The sequence below is a fragment of the Microtus ochrogaster genome, chromosome 5 (genome assembly GCF_000317375.1).
Source record: "Microtus ochrogaster isolate Prairie Vole_2 chromosome 5, MicOch1.0, whole genome shotgun sequence".
NCBI classification, from domain to species: domain Eukaryota; kingdom Metazoa; phylum Chordata; class Mammalia; order Rodentia; family Cricetidae; genus Microtus; species Microtus ochrogaster.
Window position 1 is genome coordinate 66413678 of NC_022012.1, and position 16966 is coordinate 66430643.

At 46.9% G+C, this 16966-nt stretch overlaps 1 protein-coding gene and 1 pseudogene across 1 annotated transcript in view; both read right to left on the reverse strand.

Moving 5' to 3' along the window:
• Positions 1-16966, reverse strand: part of Rab27a (RAB27A, member RAS oncogene family) — a 55581-nt gene that overhangs the window by 27577 nt on the left and 11038 nt on the right. The gene's annotated exons all lie outside the window — the stretch shown is intronic.
• LOC113456069 lies at positions 10490-10821 on the reverse strand (annotated as a pseudogene).

The window sequence follows — 16966 nt, forward strand, 5'->3', positions numbered from 1 at the left end:
AAAAAAAAAAAAAAGAAAAGAAAAAGAAAAAAATAAGTTGGAGAGTGATGGAGGGCACCTGACGCCAGTCTCTGGTTTTCACATGTGCATACACACACAATTCTGCGAGGCTGACTAATTCAGTCTCCCTCAATTCCCTCAATGAAGGTAGGCAGTTGGGATGCCTGTCCTAGCTAGGTTTCTACTGCTGTCATAAATACAGTGACCAGAAGATGGGGGAGGAGAGGCTTTATTTCAGCTTACAGTCCAGAGTCGTGTGTTCCCCCCTCCCCACCCCTGCCCCTCCTGTGAAAGGAGGTCATGGCAGGAACCAAAGCAGATACCATGGGGTAGTACTGTTTATGGGCTCTGAGACTGCTCAGTCTGCCTTTTTATTCACCCTGGACCAGCAGCCCGTGGGTAACAGTGAGTTGGCCCTTCCCACTTTAATCACCAATCAGGACAATTCATCACAGGCTTGGCCCCCAGGTCAGCCTGGTGGAGGAATTTTCTCGGCTGAGGTTCCTACTTCCCAAAAGTCTCTAGCTTGTGTCTGGTCGACAAAAGTTAACCAGCCCATTAACTAGGTTATCTCAGGCTGGGCAGACCTTTACCAGCTGTCCCACACCTCTGTGCGACCTAACAGCCGGTGACTATCAGGTAAGCAAGCTAAGGATCTGCTAAGATCTCTGGAACCTCGGGCCCCAGATCCAAGTCCCGGAGGAAGGACTGTTTCGGCGCCCCAGCAGGGTCAGAAAGCTCCAGGCGGCTCCAGAGAGAGCAGGACACTTTCCACTCGGAGCCTCCTCTCTCCTCCTTACACAAATATTTTTCAAAGTGCTCCCCACCCTCATTCTCATCAGACTAACAATAGAAAGCAAAGAACACCCATTTCCTCAACACCAACCACAGTGAGATAAGTGCCTGCAAGACGAAGAGCTTCCTTATTTAAAAAAAAAAAAAAAAAAAGGCGGGGCCTGGAGTTGAAGCTATTCCAGAGGCTAAGGCACGAGGAAGACAGAAAGGACAGGCCAGCCTGGGCAGTTTAGTGAGACCTCACCTCAAAATAAATAAAGAAAAAGACCCTGAGACTATGGGGGTGAGGGGTAGAGCACCTGACTAGTGGTGAGGCCCTAGGTTTAATTCCTAGTACCCAAATACCAAAAACAAAATAAACAAAAATACTAAACACTTGTTTTCCAGAGAGTGAAAAAGGAAATTGGTTTCAGTTCAAAACAAAGGGAGAGGTGAAAGGAGACCACGCCTGTAACCCCAAGACTTAGGAAGCTGAATCAGGAGGATTACTGGGCCACATAGCAAGCCGGTCTCAGAAAATTCAATCAAAAGAGGGATGCACTGCTGAGCAGCTGCCAGACACCACAGACAGCACCAGACGTGGCTATTTTTATCTATTTATCGTCCTTACATCTGCACAGATTGACAACATAAGAGAGAGTGCCTTCCCCGTAGAGTCTGTTTGCCTGGCTCCAAATTCTAACTCTTCTTCCTACTTCTGCTTCCCATAGCCTGGTCTTAAAGGAGCCTCATCCCTTAGGCTGTAAAACGAGACAACAGCCATTCTGCCTCTGAAATAAACCGACAAACAGGCAAACTTAGCTTGTTTTTTTTACCTTTTTTCTAAATTTTTGAGATTATTTTATAACTATTTCATTTCTCCCTTCCTTTTCCTCCCTCCAAGCCCTCCCACAAGCCCCTCCTTGGTCCCTTTTTCTCATTAAGTATTATTGCTCACACACATATATGCATGTACGTTTTTGCTCACATTCCAGATAGCAGGCCATCATTTCAGAAAGTGACCATGACAGCGACGGGAAGCAGCTGGGCACACCATACCCACAGTCAAGAGCAGAGGGGATGAATGCATGCACACACGCTTGGCGGTCAGCTCTTCCTCCACTCCTCTGCAGCGCAGGGCTCAGCCCCGAGGGATGCTTTAACGGCTATCACTAAGGTGATCAAGACAATCCAGCTTAGACCACAGGCCACCCCATCTTCATCATCCCTTCCTGAGACTCTCTGCCCAAGTGGCATTAGGTTGTGTCAAATCGACAGGTAAAGCCAACTGTCCTAACGGCCTCCTAAGCTCAGAAACATGACTTATAGACTAGGGGAGCTCACAGGACAATTTCAGCCAAGTGATTGGTTCAAGTGTTCAATCATTGCAACTTATTAGCAGTATAGAAGTTTTTGTTATTTTTCTGTTTATTTTATGGGAATGGGGCATGTGTAGAGGTCAAAGGGGAAACTATGCAGAAGTTACTTCTCTCCTTCCACCACACGGGTTCCAGGGACCAATTCAAGCCATCGTGCTTGGCAGCAGTATCTTTACCCAGTAAGCCATCTTGCCCATGTCCTGGCAATCAGTGCAGGTTTGGTTGCTGCTGTTTAGAGAGAGAGGGTCCCACTGTGTAGCCCTGGCTGACACAGATCTTGCTACATATATCAGTGTGGCCCCGAACTCACTGAGACTCCCTGTTATGTCTTCTGAGTGCTACAATTAAAGGTGAGTACCACCGTGCCCAGATGGCAATTAAAAAAAACCTTTTGTTTTCTTTAGTGGTGTTGGGCATCAAATTGGGACCTTGTACATGTTAAGTAAGTCCTCGACTGCTGGGGCTATAGTCTCAGTCCTAAAACCCATTCTTACTATTAATTCAGTCTGTACCTGAATGTTCAGAAAGACACGAAGTCGGGGGAAAGCAGCAGCTTGAAGAAAACTTATGTGCTGTCAGTTCCAGTGTCCACCAAACACTAAACTGTTACCATCCCTTCCCAGTTGACCCCGAAGAACGGGAAGTGGTAACAGGAGCAGCCAAGCGACAGAGGAGGGGCCATTAGACCTTTCCTGAGTAGATCTAGAGGACCAGTTTTCATGGCTCAGAGGAAATGGTAGGGTTTTTTTTGTTGTTGTTGTTGTTTTTTTCCCCCAGTGTGGACCATTCATTTGCTTCCTCGAGAGGACTTTCTATACTTACTGTCAAAGCCTCTTTGAGGGGTCACAGGGATTAAGGGAATTTCCCAGAATGCTGGGTGTGTAGTACTAACCGTTTAAGACAAGTATCTTTCGCTTTACATACACTCTAGTGGGAGGGAGGACACAGCTTTCTGTGTGTAGAGTACAGGCGTGGTTGATTGTCTTCCTGAGTAATAGCTTAAATAATGTGGAGGGAGCCTCACAATGCACACAGCCATGTGGCATTGTCTTAGAATGTCAGCTCACAGCTGGGCATGACACCCTGAAGCTCAGCTGTCTCCAGGAATTTGATAAAAATGAAGAATGTGCCAAGTCCACTCCCAGTGGGTGGCTGCTCTCTTGTGGGTCCAAGGGAGATGGTGAAGAACAGGCCAGGAGCCAGGATCTTCTACAGGGCGACAAACACCACACCCTCCTGGGTAAAGCGAGCAGTGAAGTGGTTGAGTGTGGGTCAACTCAGTCAGAGCTTCATCGCTCCAGGCAGCTCAGGGCGTGGACCCCATCTTAGACTGTAAGATGGGTGCTTCCCACCCAAACTAGAGAATGACACTAAGAAATGACATTCCTCAAAGATGTGAGAGAAAACACTCTCCAAGCATGGAACTAGGGGAACAACTGACGCCTCCTGGAAGATAGGCTACCTACAAGTCCATGTGCGAGTCACAGGCTCTGCAGCTACAAAATGTAGGGGTTATTAATTATGCCAGACATTACCAGCTCCTAGGCCACTGTAGAGACAGTGCTTCTGCCACAGCAGCCAGACTGGATGGTACCATAGAACAGAGGGCATTGAAGGACCCAAGGGTGGAAAGAGAGTCTCCAACACTGTATAACACCAACGCCTTTCAGAAGCCCAAGTGGGGAGTCTGGTTCTCTTGGAACATGGACTTACGTGAGCCACCCGCTTGGGAAAGGCACCAGAACAAGAAGCAACCCTTCACTCTATGAAGGGGCAATGATGCTCTCTTATTCCGAGAAAAATGTGAATTATATGTCTATTCATGTGATGAAAGCAGTTATGCAAACAACCCCGAGTTGATACAGGATCTCACTCAGAGTTGACTTTTTAAGAAAGAGATGAGGGTTCTACATTTTCTCATCCATAGAGAAAATTGGGTTCTGAGTATTTTAACACCCTGTTCTTTCTGTACCCATTCATTTATCCACCAGGGCGTTATTTTCACTGGGTTTTACAAAGGAGTGGTGTTTCCAGTATGCTGTAATCAATCTGGCTTCTTTAACGTAAGGTACAAAAACATAACTTTTCTGTGCCGAGTTCCCGCATGCAGCACTCCTACCCCAGCACCCCACCCTGAAGGTCAAGCTGCACCCCTGGCTTGGCACAGAGATGCTCACAAAGGCTGCTCTGGGGGACCAGACACAGCTTCACTACGCGCCGGCCTCCCTCACACCCTAATCAAGCACATCAAACAGAGCTGTTCTGTAGCCATGGTAACGGGCTCTTTAGGTCCTGGGTGGCTGCTCAAAGCACTCAACATTTCCAGCTGGCTTTCATTTGTTGAGTCACACATATGCCCCTGCCCCCAACACACGTAGCATTTTAACAGCCAACATCACGCACGCCATGGGCTCATCAGCTGTCTTCTTCATCTTTTGGCTCTCTTGTCCCACCTTTGCAGATTTTCTCCCCCAAAGCTGACATCAGCAGCCAACCAACCAACACGTGTGCTTCCTTTTGGAAACGCAGTAAGAGGCCGTGCAAGCTTCTGCATATTTGACCCTTCTCAGTAAGTTCCCATAAAACTTGGTCCCTGGTTCGGGTTCACCATGACATAACTGACTCACAGAGATCCACCTGTCTCTGCCTCCCAAGTGCTGGCATTAAAACTGGGCACTACCACCGGCCCATGACAAAACAGAGAAGACAGGGGGTGCACCTATCACAAGTTTACCCCATCATGCCTGTAAAAATTTCTACCATGCACCAACCCAGTTCTTCCCCCACCTCCCCCAAGATACGGCTTCTCTGTGTAGCCCTGGCTGTCTTGGAACTTGCTCACTCGCTTGGCCAGGCTGGCCTTGAACTCAGAGATCTGCCTGCTTCTGTCTCCCAAGTGCTGGGATCAAAGGCATGTGCCACCACCAGTGGGCTCAACCCAGTTCTTTAAAAAGATTAAAAAAAAAAAAAAACAGTGTAATAGGCTCAGAAAATCAACCTATTATCTGATGTCTAAAGCCACTAAAATAGAATTCTTTGTTTTTTTTTTTGTTTTTTTTTGTTTTGTTTTTCGAGACAGGGTTTCTCTGTGGTTTTGGAGCCTGTCCTGTCCTGGAACTCCCTTTGTAGACCAGGCTGGTCTCGAACTCACAGAGATCCGCCTGCCTCTGCCTCCCGAGTACTGGGATTACAGGCGTGAGCCACCACCGCCCGGCATAGCATTCTTTTTTAAAAAAACTATTAGGTTCTCAATCATGTGAAAAGATTCTGAGTAGCATCATTAAAAAGAGCCCTGGGGCTGGAGAGGTGGCTCAGGGGCTTAGAGCACTTGCTGCTCTTGCAGAAGACCTAGGTTTGATTTCCAGTTTCCACAGAGATAGAAACAAATGTGGAAAAAATGACTCACACCCATCTGTAAGACCAGTTTCCGGGGATCTGACATCCTTTTCTGGCTTCTAACGGCACCAGACGTGTACATATATGTGAAAAAAATCCATACATATAAAAACCCTAGCTTTGATAGGTAAGGCATGGTGGAGCATATCTTTAATCCCAGAACTCAGGAGATTCCAGAACAGCCTGGTTTACTGAGTAAGTTCCAGGCCAGACCAAGAGGCATAGTGAGACCCTGTCTCAAAAGCGAACAACAAGCAGGTCTGATAACGGTGGCCACTACCACATAAGGAAGGTTCAAGGTATTCAGTATGCACGGAGGTGGACACAATCCGGCTTTTCTCTGTGACACCCGAGGACACAAATAAAGGACCCTGGACACTTGATTCTACTTTTCCAGGAGAGGTCCAAGGGATGGTAACACAGCTCTGTATAACCATTAACGCAGGGCAGGATTTCCTTTCATAGAGGCATGGGTGGGACATTAGAATTCCAAGTCTTTGTCATTAGGGATCACTAAATCTGCCTTCTAGGTTTTTCTCTCCACTCGTAAATTTACAATACATATTCAATTACACCCGAATATCATAGTCTTTAATAAATGAATCCAAAGAATTGAAAATAAGCTTACCTAGAGGACGAGGTCTGATCAAATACACTTCTGACCGCAGTCTTGGCAGACTCTACTCTGCTCCACCTTTCCTCTGTAGATGTGGGTTCTAAGAACTGACTGTTTGCGTGTCTATCGGCATCTGTTTACCGAATGGGCGTGCCTTGAGTTCACTTCTGCAGAAGCACAGAGGAGCTGCACCACCACCCATTCATTTTCCTCCGGCCTGGGAGACACTAGCTTGCTGTTATTGTTGGTTTCTAACTCTACTGCCTTGTAATTAGTAACTACGGGCCTGCACGACACCAAACTTGCAGGGATGTAAGACGCCTTTTGTATTGTTTGTGGTATAGCCCAGCTAAGCACTTTGTGGTGGTCTGAATGATCCCCAGAGGCTCATATTGGAATGTCTGGTTCCCACTTGGCAGACTATTTAGGAAGGATCAGGAGGCGTGGTCTTGTTGGAGGAGGTGTATCACTGAGTGTGGGCGCGGAGGTATCAAGAGCCCACTCCAGGCCCAGTCCTGGGCTCGCTCTCTCTACCTGCAACTTGTGGATCAGACATAAGGGTCCTCTCCAAAAGCAGCCAGTGCTCTTAACCACTGAGCCGCCTCTCCAGTCCTGGGAAGGCAGACCTTCAAAGGGTGATATTATGGAACTTCTCAACACATAATTTTCACATGCAAGTGCTAAGTTGCAGTATCTCAGGATGGAACCTTTTTCATAGATAGAACTTTTAATGAATGCAGTCAGGGGTTAAAAGAGATTCAAAGAACGGGCCCAAAACCAATATAGCCATTGTCTTTCTGAGAAAGAGGAATCTCAGGTGATGAGATGGATTGCCACCTCAAACTTGAGGACCCGAGTGCCAACCCCAGAACTCATATAAAAAGTGGGCATGGGAGTAGACCGCTGTAATCCCAGCACTGTGGAAGCAGAGACCAGGTTTGCAGGTCAGCCAGCATTGCCAAACAGAGAGCCACGGGCTCCAAGGGAAACCTTGTCTCGATACAGAAAATGAAAGCCAGGTGGTGGTGGCGCATGCCTTTAATCCCAGCACTGGGAGGCAGAGGCAGGCGAATCTCTGTGAGTTCAAGGCCAGCCTGGTCTACAGAACAGCCAGCATTGCACAGAGATACCTTGCCCAAAAAACAAACAACCCAACAAAAGAAAAGGTGGAAGCCACAGAGGAGGGTATCTGAGGTTGCCCACCACTCTCCACACTCAGCAGTACCGGAACACATACACACAGAGGAAGTTTGGTCTCCAACAGGCACGGAAGGAAGACAACATGGAGAGGCATGGACAGAGGGCAGGAATGGATTCTCCCTTGAAACGAAGACATTGACAAGTTGGAGAGCCACCAGCACCAAACTGCCCCAAAGTGGAAAGATTGATGTAAGAGACCATTTCCATTACTCAGTGCTTCCCCGCTCCACGCTCTGAGACGGGGGCTGCACTTTCAAACCTAACACAATTAACCATTTCATTAGCTAGAAATTGGCTCGGCAGACCTAGGAACCACTCTAAGAAAAAACAAGAACAGACGCAAACCATACCTGAGGCAGGAGAGGAGAACCTGGTGTGTTTTTCTAAACCTTTAGCCTGGAGTTGCCAAGGCACAACAACTGACAACTTGGGATCACACCTCCTCGTCTACAAGGTCACTTTTTGTCTAATGTCACAACAAAGAGAACTGGCAAAGGCTAAAACAGCCTACTTAGGGACACGTTCCCAAAGAGTCTCTTGGAAAGCAGTCTACCCTACCCGATTTTGAAGCCAGGCTTCTCCACAGAAAGCCACAATCCGGCTAATGCGTCTCAGCTGCTGGTCATATGGCTGGGCGAAGCAGTCAAGTGATTTCCCCGGGGTCAATCCGGCTGGCTCTCTCACACAGAGCAAGCAGACTGTTAACTGTGCTGGGCTTTGGGGGCAGTGCCTCCACTCTTACTTTGCCTCCATCATGAAGGCACATGTGGTTTCTTACTGTGATTTCTCTACAAAGGCAAAGCTTGACCCAAACAGACAGCAGGGAAGAGCACATGCAAGTGACTGGCCAGAGAAGGAGCTCCACCTGCTCCGCCCGCACCCAGACACCCACTAGCACCCCCAAGTCATCATCAGTGTGCCTACCTTGCTCTCAGTTGCTCCAGTCCGGCCTTTCCCCTCCCGGAGTCTTCAGGAACTTCAGTAACTACAGCTCCTCCCGCCCTCTCCTCTCGCATTTCCCATTGGCCACATCTTCCCTAGTCTCGTCCCTATTCCATTAAAAAAAAAAAAAAATCTGGTCTGGATGACCGTGACAAAACACTTATTTGGTGTTCTGGCTGCAAATGTGGCCACACCTCTGACCCAAGCCCCTCATAATACGCAAACTGTTCTTTCCGCAAGACAAAGGAGAGGCCAGAACTCTCCTCCATAAAGCCCGTGAAAGGGGGCTGGAGAGAAGACCCTGCAGCTCAGAGCACCCATCGCTCTTGCAGAGGTGGGAGCTGTTGTGTAGGTCCTGGGAACTGAATCAGGGTCCTCTGCAACAGTAGTATGGGTGTTTATACATAAGACCAAAACAAATAAATTATTTAAAATTTTTATTTTGTTGTATATGTGTGTCTTTTTGTCTTTATGCGTGGGCAGGTGCCTGAGGAGGTGTTAGATCTCCTAGAACTGGAATTACAAATGGTTTTGAGTGTCCCAATACAAAGTGAACCCAGGTCCTCTACAAGAGCAGCAAGTGCTCTTAACCCCTGAGCCATCTCTCTAGCTCCCAATAAATAAATATGACATACACATTAACAAAATAGACAAAGACAACAAGATCATCAAGATATTTGACAACAAAACAAAAACTTTAAGGGGTTGGAGAGATGGTTCAGTAAGTGGTTAAGAGCAGTGGCTGCTCTTTCAAAGGACCTGGGTTCAATTCCCAGCATCCACATGGCAGCTCACAACTGTCTGTAACCCCAGTTCCGGGGAAATCTGACACCCTCATACACATATAGGTGCACATAAAATAAAAATACATAAATCATTTTTAAAGATATTTGAAAAAGATCAACCTTTTGATGACAAAAGTTCTCAACAAATCAGGTATAGGGGAATTCCCCATGTCACAGCCTACATCCTTGTCACTGCTGAGATGCTGAAAGCCTTCCTCAGACTAAGGCCAAGACAGATGCTCACGCTCATCACTGCCTTCAGCATGGTCCTAAAGGTCACAGCTGGAGCAACCAGGTACAAGAGAGGAACTAGAACATCCCAATAAGAACAACAGAAGGGGGCTGGAGAGATGGCTCAGAGGTTAAGAACACTGGCTACTCTTCCAGGGGTCCTGAGTTCAGTTCCCAGCAATCACATGCTAGCTCACAATCTATAATGAGATCTGGTGTCAGAACACTATATACATAATAGATATATAGATAAATCTTAAAAAAAAGAAAGAAAGAAATGACAGAGGGGGCCGAGGAACTCATGCTGAGTTCAAGCCCCAGTACCAAAAATGCTAATAAGTTAAATAGCTCTTTGCTGGCAATATGAACCTATCTACAGAGAATACTAAAGATTAAAGATTACACAATGCTCCTGCACATACACACACCACATACACACATGCATATTCATGCGCACACATATACATACATGTTCACACACACACACACACACACACACACACACACACACACACACACTCCTATGGAATCACCCGAACAGGAAGATGGAAATGAAACATGGTGATGCACATTTATGATCACAGTACTCAGAGCCTGAGGTAAGAGGACTGAACAAGTTCCAGCCTGGCCCAAGCTGCACAGTAAGACCCTGTCTCAAAAAATGGGATTCCTAATTCCAAACTATTACAAAACTACAGTAATCAAAACAGTAAGGTACTGCCATGAAAACAAACACACTAGTGGTGCAGAACAGAGAATTTAGAAATAAACTCACACAAATGGTTACTTAATTTTCTTATTTTGTTTTTTTTTTTTTTTTGAGACAGAGTTTCTCTGTGTAGGCCTTGCTGTCCTGAAACTCATTCTGTAGACCAGGCTGGCCTCAGATTCACAGAGATCTGCCTGCCTCTGCCTCCTGAGGGCTGGGATCAGATGCCCAGCTGGTTACTTAGTTTTCAATGATAGAGCCAAGAACACATAATGGAAACAGATTAGAGACTCATGGGTGTAAACTGGCTATCACAGGCACAAGAGTAAAACAAGATATCCTACACAAACGTCAACTCAATGCAACAACAGTCTTTTCTTCCTCCCGACAGCTCTTATTTTATTCTAACAGTCTCATTGTACATGGTCCACAGCATTCAAATAAGAACTCAAATAAATCAGATGTTAAAGTTTTGTCTTCCAGTATCATCATCTTTGATGCCATGTTTGCCAATTCTCTCCCCAATATAAAACCACATTCGTACCTCAGTGCCCACCAAAACGTTCAGCATAGCTCCCTTACCTATGAGCTGTCTGAAGCTGCCAGATTTAGCACTTTGGATCATTTCTTTTTCATGCTCTGAATAAGCTATAGGGAGCTCAGCAGGGGTTGTTGAAACCAGTGCCAAAATGTGGTCAGTCCAGACTTGGATTAAATCACAGCAGCGTTTACCAGCTCCAGGGCCTTCCTGTCGAAATTATGGACGAACTGGGCCATGGTCTAATGTGCAAAGTCCATTGTCCCAACCAGTGGCCGAATCTGGAATAAAGCCTTAAAGGAGAAGCCTGAAAATGTAAAACTCCTAGAAGAAACCAGCAAAAGGAAAAAAAGCACGGTAGGACAAGTCTGTAGTGGCAGAAGGATTTCATGGCCAGTCTGGCCTGCAAAGCCAGTCCCAGGCCAGGCTACACATTGAGAAACCCTGTTTCAATATAAAACCAAGCCGAAACCTCTACCGTCTGTGGGGTGGAAAGGGACTGAAGTTGCATATGTGTGGGAGAGGTGTTGGGGAAAATGAACTAACCACTCTTATTCCACAATCGAGTGTCAAGAGACAACACCTAAACATGAAAAAAAAAAAATGGCCAAGGAAATATGTGTGTCATTTAGAGCCTAGACGTGAGAGGACCAGCAAAGTCAGCAAGCTGAGTGACAAGGGAGCTGGAAAGGGCTCAGGGTGGAGAGCCTGCTGGGTTTTTGTTTTGTTTTTGCTTTTGTTTTGTTTAATAATAAGTCTTGCCTGGCTTTAATCCCAGCACTCAGGAGACAGAGGCAGGTAGATCTCTGTGAGTTCGAGGCCAGCCTGGTCTACAGAGAGAGTTCCAGGACAGTCAAGGCTGTTACACAGAGAAACCCTGTCTCAAAAAAAAACCAAAAAAACAAATAATAGCCAGGTGGGAGGTAGAGGCAGGCGGATCTCTGTGAGTTCGAGGCCAGCCTGGTCTACAGAGCTAGTTCCAGGACAGGCTCCAAAGCTACAGAGAAACCCTGTCTTGAAAAATTAAATAAACAAATAATATAATATAATATACTAATAGTAATACTAATAAGCCTTCTAGAACAACATTTTATGTAACCTTGATTTAAAAATTAATTAATGCAGATAAAATGTGGTTGTTTTTCTTGAGTGATCCAGGACATCAGAATAGACATTCTGAACTGGCCACACTGACATAGGACACTAAGGCCCTGGACTCTGGGGAAGGACTGTGCAAACCACTCCAGCGGTTGAGCCTCGAGAAAATCACCCCACCTTTCTGCCCCGCTGGCCCCTTTGTGAAACCAGAAAAGAAACAGGATTACGTTAGAAGGACCAGATTACACAATGCCTCTAAAGTACTTAAACCTGTTTGTGGGGACAGCAAGATGGCTCACTGGGTATGGGCGCCAGGACTGAGACCTGAGTTTGATCCCCGGAAACCACATGAAGGAAGAAGAAAATCAACTTTTTCATGCATGCGCTGTGGCACAAAAGAGACAGCATGCACGCGCGTACACATACTTACACAAGTAAAGAAACAGTGCTCTTTTTTAAAAAGCTGTTTGGCCTGGGGTATATGATTAGTAACAGCCATTGCCACAAAAGCTAATTTGCCTCGTTAATAAATGGTCCTGCTGACTGTATTGCTTTTCGCGTCTTTTATTAGTTTGTACTTCATTTTGCCTGCCCCACCCAGGCTGTCAATCAGCCAGCTGTCCCTCAACACAGTCATCAATGTGCCTTTTAGAACAAGTTCTGGCATCTTCCAGTGTGCTGTTCCTTACTGATGAGGCATGGGGACACCAAACAGCGAAGGAGACTGAGCAGTGTGTGGCACAGAAGGAAAAGGGCACTGACATATGGCCCAGAAGTCTTGACTGCAGCAGGCTGGCAAGTTTCGCTATACCAATCATCTGGGTGAGTGAACAGAACCCTGGAGGCTGATTTCCTTACCGTCACCTGTGGGTCAGGAGGTTGCCGACATGGTGACCAACTCTCCCAGTTTGTCAGAGACCATCAGAGTTAAGGCCCTAAAAGGCCTACAACCCAAGAAACTGGGTCTCTGGCCTGGATCTTATCATTGGTTTACAGTATAAAACCAATGCCGGGTACTGTTTTGAAAAGCCGCTGAAGACTAGAGACAGTGTTTCCATAATTCTGTGTGTATGATATCTGTGGCTCCAGCTGTGCCCAGTGGGAGGCACTCTAACTTTGGCTGAAGAAGCATTCTTAGCAAGAAGTAGGCAAAGTGCTCTAATGATTAAAAGCCCTCACTGGCTGCCCTTGCAAGGACCTGGGTTCAGTTCCCAGCACCCACATGGTGATTCACAACCATCCGTAACTCCAATTCCAGGGGCTCCACCACCCTTTTCTGGCCTCTGAAGGCACTGCACACACATGGTACATGGACATACATGCAGGCACACACTCATTACAAATAAATAAATCTTTTAAGAAATTTTAATAGTTCAATAACATTAACCACTCTCCTCTACAAAGACTAGTGCCAACTCTATTTTCATACAGATTATCTTTTGCCCACCGTGAGAGCTCTGAAGGAGTGTGTGTGTGTGTGTGTGTGTGTGTGTGTGTGTATGCACACGCGCGTGTGTGCTGCTTATCAAGAGTTGTGCACCTAGGTTTTTCAGCTTACTGCATTTCCATTTATCTATTTTGTATGCATGTGTGTGCAGGTGTCTGTGTGGTTGCCCACACCACAGCCCCCACGTAGAGGAAGAGTGTTGAAATAAGAGCGGCGGAGCTGCGTCCCAGGCACCCGGCCGCCTGTATGGCTAGCTTTATAGCCCGAAATAATTACACGGAAACTGTATTTTTTTAATTACTGCCTGACCCATTAGTTCCAGCCTCTTATTGGCTAGCTCTTACATATTGATCTAATCCATTTCTATTATTTTATGTAGCCCACGAGCCGGCTTACCAGGAATGATCTTAACCTGTATCTGCCTGGAGTGGGGGAACCATGGTGACTCCCTGACTCAGCTTCTTTCTCCCAGCATCCTGTTCTGTTTACTCCACCCACATAAGGGTTGGCCTATCAAGGGGCCTAGGCAGTTTCTTTATTTCTTAACCAATGAAATCAAAAGATTGATATATGACACTCCCACATCAGAAGAGGAGAGCTTTAGAGAGTTGGTTCTCTTCTTCTACCGTGTAGGGCTCAGGGATTAAACTCAGGTGGTCAGGCTTGGCAGCAGGCACCTTTACCCACTGAGTCATTTCCTCAGCATCTTGTTTCTTCTTCGTTTTTAGATGAGATGGTGTCTCTCACTGACTGACCACTTACAGGTTTGACTCGGCTGGGTGGCCAGCAAACCCCGTCTTTATTTCCTCGGTGCTGGGATTATTACGCACACCACACAGCACCTGGCTTGGTTGTTTGTTTGTTTGTTTTGTTTTGAAACAGGGTTTCTCTGTAAAACAGCCCTGGCTGTCCTCGAATTCACGCTGTAGACCAGGCTGGCCTCAAACTCAAGACATCTGCTTACCTCTGCCTCCAAGTGCTGGAATTAAAGGCCTATTCCACCATGCCCAGCAACACATCTGGCTTTTGTATGAGGTTCCGGGGCTTGAATTTAGGTCCTTATGTCTGCTCAGTAAGCACTTTAAGGATTGGGCATGTCCCTAGAACTGCCTGGGGTATTTATTGTAGTAAGAAAAGGATAGACACATGAACTCACAAAGGACGCCAGGCACCACACCTGAAGTCTGTTTTCAGAGCGTGTCTTACTGTCCTCCTTCACAGTGGTGCCAAGTCATTTAGTGCCCCACTGGGCTGCCAAATGACTCACTATGTCAATCCCATCTGAAAAATAAGGGCTCTTATCATTGAGTACATGAAACCCCTTTCTGACCTCAAAGCTGAAGCAATTCACTATTCCATAGATGTTAACTGCAGTTCGCAGGAAGTTGCTCACATCTGAACTCCCCACACACACAAGGACAACGTTGCCATAGGAAAGGTTACAAAACTGGGGGGGAAGTAACAGAAATGATCAGAAGTTGCTCAAAACCAACACAACAGGCTGGCAGCCTTGAAGAGACAGCCAAGCCACAGAAGCATCCAGGTGCCTGAGACTTTGCTTCGCTACAAAATGCCACCCATTTGCCTTCCTATTTCTTCTGCTAGTTTTCCCCATCAGCACCCAAGACCTCCGAGTACCACAAGACCTCCGAGTACCGCAAGACCTCCAGGAGCATAGAGGATGTATGGTCTGTTCCAACCAGCTAGGGGAGGCGACAGCTCCAGACATACATTCCCTAGTACGGTCTGATGACCAAGGGAAGATCCTTCTGGGACTTTGATGAAGACCCCAAGCTCCGAGCCCCACCTGGGCTTCTGAATGAGGATCCATCCCTTCCAGGGAGACCTAGAGAGTCTGCACTGATGACGAGCTCTCTAGGGACTCCCTGGTGCTGCCTAAAGTTTGGGAGCCACTGTGCTAGGAAGACAACAGATAGCCAAACGCAGAGCCATGACTGGGTGAGAAGTCTGTAGGTGAAGACCATGTTCAGCCTCTACCACCCCCGGGGACCGAACCTGTCAGACAGATCACAGTGTCTACCCAGCAGGATGACTGGGAGAGCAAAACAGCAACTAAGCGTTCCCAGCCCAAAGCCTCGCCCAGGGCAGGTGCTGGGCAGGAATTTGTGTGTTTTCCACCTGGTGTAGTATTCCAAGAAAAGATCCTAAGGACAGCTCAGGTTTTGAATAAGCACTCCAAAGCAAACCAGATGGCTTGCTTAATAAACTCGGGCTTCCAGGCTAGTGAGTCACCAACTGCAAAAGCCAGGGTGAGCCGTGTTAAGGAACAATTGGGCTATGAACCGTAGACAGTAGTTCTTCGGCTGTGTGGTCACCAGGGTGCCAGGGTAGTTTGGAAATACAGGCTTTGGGCTGACCAGCTTCAGATCCAGCCGGTATAGGGTAGGGCTGTGAATTTGCCTTTCTAGCACATTCCCAGGTGGGGTTCACATTGCTGGGGTCAGACGAACACTTGGGTTTTCACCGCTATGGAGGGCTTTACTCTACAGCCCCATGTGTAATACCTAATTCAAGGGACACTGTGTACCAGAAAGGAAAGATGTGCCTGTGGGCTTCCTGTTTGACACCAGCCTGGTTAGCGACAAGCAAACAGAGCAAAAAGCAATGAGCCAACAACTTTTGAGGCTGCGTGTGCTGCCTCTGCCCTGAGAATCTCCCTTCCTGTTTTCTGAATGAGGCAGAGTCGGGGCTCCATGTCCCCGGCTCATATTCTCTGAACCTTAAATTAGTACCTCAGAGTAGAAGAGTGTATCAGTGGGTCCCAGAGCCTGCTGGGAAGTATTTTAAAGAAAACCTGATTCCGTTGGGCTGGAGAGACAGTTCGGTGATTAAGAACATGCGCTGTTTTGCAGGGGACTGGGTTTCGTTCCCAGCACCCATACCTGATGGCATGCTTAATAAGATGAGGCTGCCATGGCAACAAATCACCAACTGTAAAAGCTAAGGTCAGCAGTGTGAGGGGAAGACTGGCTCACAACCCTCAGTAACTCTAGTCCTAGGGGATCCAATACCCTCTTCTGGTCTCTTGGCTTGGGCACTGGATAGACATGATGCCCATACATTCATGCAGGCCAAACACTAATACACATGAAATAGACAAATAAAAAATCACCACTTCCTCAGACCTAACCTCACACCTAACAGATTGCAATCTCCAAATGAGACACAAAGTACGCTGCATCTTAAGGAGTATTTAAAGAAACAACTGAAACTCCTCCTGTGACTTAACACGCTAATCTGGTTCCCAGCAGCATCACGGCTCTGGAGGGTTTTGGTTCTCTGTCCTTACATGAGTCAGTGTTCACAGCAGCCTTCTCTTTCTGTGTTTGCTTCCTAGAGAGGTGGTGCTGGTGGTTGTCATTGTTTAGGAGAAATACCTGCACTGGGGTTATTTTTTTAAGGGGACCTGGACGATGGTGCAGTGGTTCAGAGCACTGGTTGTTCTTACAGAGGACCTGGATTCAATTCCCGGCACCCACATGGTGGCTCACAGCCATATGTAACTCCAGTTTCAGGGGATCCAATACCTGCTCTGACTTCCTGTGGTCACAGGATAAACATTCACACACATGAAAAGTAATAGAATCTGAAAAGGAAATTAGTCTCTTTAATAGTTCTATTTTCTGCCAGGCAGTGGTGGTGCATGCCTTTAATCCCAGCACTATGGAGGCAGAGACAGGCAGATCTCTGTGAGTTCAAGGCCAGCCTGGTCTGCAGAATGAGTTCCAGGATAGTCAGGGCTACACAGTGTAACCCTGTCTCAAAAAACACAAACAAGAAAACAAAAACCAGGCCGGGTGATGGTGGCGCATGCCTTTAATCCCAGCACT